General features: G+C 52.6%; 1 non-coding gene across 1 annotated transcript in view; it reads left to right on the top strand.

Annotated features, from left to right (window-relative positions):
* Positions 1-3,476: 3,476 nt before the first annotated feature.
* LOC126434590 (small subunit ribosomal RNA) overlaps positions 3,477-5,000 on the top strand; it is a 1,910-nt gene continuing 386 nt past the window's right edge. The window contains exon 1 of the ribosomal RNA XR_007579341.1: positions 3,477-5,000. This exon is cut by the window's right edge and continues 386 nt beyond it. This is a non-coding gene — a ribosomal RNA (small subunit ribosomal RNA).

The raw sequence follows: 5,000 nt of genomic DNA on the forward strand, positions 1-5,000 counted from the left end.
CGCCGCCTGTCATGAGCCAAAGGTGCATCCTGACGTGGCAAATCAGATCATGCCGCAGGCATCCACTTACTATAATCACAATCAACAAACCGGCCGCCGCCGCCGCCCCCCCCCCCCCCAATACACCTTTCCTTACAACAATGTGTACCTTAACCTAACCCATATTGTGCCTTAACCTAACCCATATTGTGCCTTAACCTAACCCATATTGTGCCTTAACCTAACCCATATTGTACCTTAACCTAACCCATATTGTACCTTAACCTAACCTATATTGCGCGTTAACCTAACCCATATTGTGCCTTAACCTAACCCATACTGTGCCTTAACCTAACCCATATTGTGCCTTAACCTAACCCATATTGTGCCTTAACCTAACCCATATTGTGCCTTAACCTAACCCATATTGTGCCTTAACCTAACCCATATTGTGCCTTAACCTAACCCATATTGTGCCTTAACCTAACCCATATTGTGCCTTAACCTAACCCATATTGTGCCTTAACCTAACCCATATTGTGCCTTAACCTAACCCATATTGTGCCTTAACCTAACCCATATTGTGCCTTAACCTAACCCATATTGTGCCTTAACCTAACCCATATTGTGCCTTAACCTAACCCATATTGTGCCTTAACCTAACCCATATTGTGCCTTAACCTAACCCATATTGTGCCTTAACCTAACCCATATTGTGCCTTAACCTAACCCATATTGTGCCTTAACCTAACCCATATTGTGCCTTAACCTAACCCATATTGTGCCTTAACCTAACCCATATTGTGCCTTAACCTAACCCATATTGTGCCTTAACCTAACCCATATTGTGCCTTAACCTAACCCATATTGTGCCTTAACCTAACCCATATTGTGCCTTAACCTAACCCATATTGTGCCTTAACCTAACCCATATTGTGCCTTAACCTAACCCATATTGTGCCTTAACCTAACCCATATTGTGCCTTAACCTAACCCATATTGTGCCTTAACCTAACCCATATTGTGCCTTAACCTAACCCATATTGTGCCTTAACCTAACCCATATTGTGCCTTAACCTAACCCATATTGCGCCTTAACCTAACCCATATTGCGCCTTAACCTAACCCATATTGCGCCTTAACCTAACCCATATTGCGCCTTAACCTAACCCATATTGCGCCTTAACCTAACCCATATTGCGCCTTAACCTAACCCATATTGCGCCTTAACCTAACCCATATTGCGCCTTAACCTAACCCATATTGCGCCTTAACCTAACCCATATTGCGCCTTAACCTAACCCATATTGCGCCTTAACCTAACCTATATTGCGCCTTAACCTAACCTATATTGCGCCTTAACCCAACCTATATTGCGCCTTAACCCAACCTATATTGCGCCTTAACCCAACCTATATTGCGCCTTAACCCAACCTATATTGCGCCTTAACCCAACCTATATTGCGCCTTAACCCAACCCACGTTGCGCCTTAACCCAACACACGTTGGGCCTTAACCCAACACACGTTGGGCCTTAACCCAACACACGTTGGGCCTTAACCCAACACACGTTGGGCCTTAACCCAACACACGTTGGGCCTTAACCCAACACACGTTGGGCCTTAACCCAACACACGTTGGGCCTTAACCCAACACACGTTGGGCCTTAACCCAACACACGTTGGGCCTTAACCCAACACACGTTGGGCCTTAACCCAACACACGTTGGGCCTTAACCCAACACACGTTGGGCCTTAACCCAACACACGTTGGGCCTTAACCCAACACACGTTGGGCCTTAACCCGCTCTGTAATTGTCATACGACGCGTTAAATTAGTGTAGTGTTGCCTACCTGCAACCCCCGCAATATAGTTTGCTACTCGCACTGCCTGGTCCCCAGTGTATCGCTTCATGTTAAACACCTTGCAGCGATACACTGTAATGTGGATGGCAGCAGGACGTACATGCTCAATGCCCTTCGCAGTTGTTCATTGGCATTCGCATGGCGAAGCACTTAGCCTACGCTGTGGTACGGCCTGTGTCAACTGTCTGCTGATGTTGTACGTCCAAATCACACACTGTACTGCACATTGGTCCTCATGTACTGAATGATACATCGTGGTACATGTGACCGTACAACGACTGCGCCAACAACGGCGACCCATGCGGTCCAACTGTTGTGCACTCAGCTACATGTCGTCTCCCTATAAGAGCCGGATTGCAGTGTGGTATGCCCTGGATGGCGATCAGCATGAGCCGTCTGTTGATGTAGTGGCGCGTGTTGTCAGACGTAGTCGTCTCTTCTCACACACCGTGACAGCATGGTGCACTGCGTTCCACATCTGCGACATGCGACAGAGGCCGGTTGACAGTCGTTCGCGCAATGGACATCGCATACGTACGGGGGCCACCTTCCACGTGTTCGCGAAGCGTGCACATGTTGTTGCGTGTATGTGGGCAGACATAGTGTGTCGTGACACCTGACACAGGCATGCAACAATCGTTGAATTTGCAAATGGCGATGGACGTCTACGTTTGCTGGTGACGTTACGCAAATGAACAACTGGTAAACCGTTGTGGTGCGGTTGTTCTCGCTAGAGGTAAATCAGTGATGGCGACGATCGGTTGAGCTACCAACCGGTTGTTTCAGCGATACCCACCATGCCCACGAACGTGAATGGCATCTGGGTGTGAAGCGATACGCGGCGGTGGCTGGGTGGGACCGACCCCGGCCGGTGAGGGGGGGCCTCCCGGCGTGCTGGCCGCGCGGTGCGTGGGCGCACGCGCTACAGCCGGCTGGTGGGGGCGGCCAGTGGCAGGCGCGCCGGCCGACGGAGGCGGCAGGCGGCGCAGCTGCGCGCCGGCGCACCCTGCACGCGGCGCCGTGCGGCCAAAGTAGGTCCTCGCGGGCCCGGTGCGAAGCGCGGTGGACATCTGCAGTGTGCTGGTCCGATTGAGGACTGTGCGCGCTGAGGATGCGCCGCCGCCCGGCGCTCGGCGCCGCGACGCCGTCTGCTGCTCGGTCGCCTCTGCGGTTCTCGCAGGTGGTTTGTATCGCAGCTGTGCGGACGTGTTGGCGCGTGCGCTGTGCTGGGAGAGTTCGCTTCGGCACCCAAGTGGGGCTTTTGTCCTTCTGTGGCGCTGGCGTTGGAGCTGCCGGTCACCGTAGGTGGCGCGTGTTGTCTCCCGCCGGCAATGCCACGACAGCACGCTCCCGGGCCTCTGTCGGCAGCGGCAAGCTCAGTTGGGAGCACGGGTGGTCGCACCTAAAGCGTCTACTCGCCAAACTCCGGGCGATTGCGCCTCTCTCGAACCCGACCAAGTACTTAGGACGGCGCTGCGCGCCGCCGGGACCTGAGAGGGTTTCGAGGTGTATTGTGCAGGGGAGCTCAGCCTCCTCCTGTTTGCAGAATAATCGAGCGGACGCTTGCGTGTTCGCGCGGGCCCCCGGGACACACTGCCGGGCGGCCGGCTGCTCAGCTCTAGTTGACGCAGCTCCCTGGTTGATCCTGCCAGTAGTCATATGCTTGTCTCAAAGATTAAGCCATGCATGTCTCAGTACAAGCCGCATTAAGGTGAAACCGCGAATGGCTCATTAAATCAGTTATGGTTCCTTAGATCGTACCCACGTTACTTGGATAACTGTGGTAATTCTAGAGCTAATACATGCAAACAGAGTCCCGACCAGAGATGGAAGGGACGCTTTTATTAGATCAAAACCAATCGGTCGGCTCGTCCGGTCCGTTTGCCTTGGTGACTCTGAATAACTTTGGGCTGATCGCACGGTCCTCGTACCGGCGACGCATCTTTCAAATGTCTGCCTTATCAACTGTCGATGGTAGGTTCTGCGCCTACCATGGTTGTAACGGGTAACGGGGAATCAGGGTTCGATTCCGGAGAGGGAGCCTGAGAAACGGCTACCACATCCAAGGAAGGCAGCAGGCGCGCAAATTACCCACTCCCGGCACGGGGAGGTAGTGACGAAAAATAACGATACGGGACTCATCCGAGGCCCCGTAATCGGAATGAGTACACTTTAAATCCTTTAACGAGTATCTATTGGAGGGCAAGTCTGGTGCCAGCAGCCGCGGTAATTCCAGCTCCAATAGCGTATATTAAAGTTGTTGCGGTTAAAAAGCTCGTAGTTGGATTTGTGTCCCACGCTGTTGGTTCACCGCCCGTCGGTGTTTAACTGGCATGTATCGTGGGACGTCCTGCCGGTGGGGCGAGCCGAAGGCGTGCGACGCGCCTCGTGCGTGCTCGTGCGTCCCGAGGCGGACCCCGTTGCAATCCTACCAGGGTGCTCTTGAGTGAGTGTCTCGGTGGGCCGGCACGTTTACTTTGAACAAATTAGAGTGCTTAAAGCAGGCAAGCCCGCCTGAATACTGTGTGCATGGAATAATGGAATAGGACCTCGGTTCTATTTTGTTGGTTTTCGGAACCCGAGGTAATGATTAATAGGGACAGGCGGGGGCATTCGTATTGCGACGTTAGAGGTGAAATTCTTGGATCGTCGCAAGACGAACAGAAGCGAAAGCATTTGCCAAGTATGTTTTCATTAATCAAGAACGAAAGTTAGAGGTTCGAAGGCGATCAGATACCGCCCTAGTTCTAACCATAAACGATGCCAGCCAGCGATCCGCCGCAGTTCCTCCGATGACTCGGCGGGCAGCCTCCGGGAAACCAAAGCTTTTGGGTTCCGGGGGAAGTATGGTTGCAAAGCTGAAACTTAAAGGAATTGACGGAAGGGCACCACCAGGAGTGGAGCCTGCGGCTTAATTTGACTCAACACGGGAAACCTCACCAGGCCCGGACACCGGAAGGATTGACAGATTGATAGCTCTTTCTTGATTCGGTGGGTGGTGGTGCATGGCCGTTCTTAGTTGGTGGAGCGATTTGTCTGGTTAATTCCGATAACGAACGAGACTCTAGCCTGCTAACTAGTCGCGTGACATCCTTCGTGCTGTCAGCGATTACTTTTCTTCTTAGAGGGACAGGCGGCTTCTAGCCGCACGAGATT

The sequence above is a fragment of the Schistocerca serialis genome, unplaced genomic scaffold (assembly GCF_023864345.2).
Source record: "Schistocerca serialis cubense isolate TAMUIC-IGC-003099 unplaced genomic scaffold, iqSchSeri2.2 HiC_scaffold_1192, whole genome shotgun sequence".
Lineage (NCBI taxonomy): Eukaryota > Metazoa > Arthropoda > Insecta > Orthoptera > Acrididae > Schistocerca > Schistocerca serialis.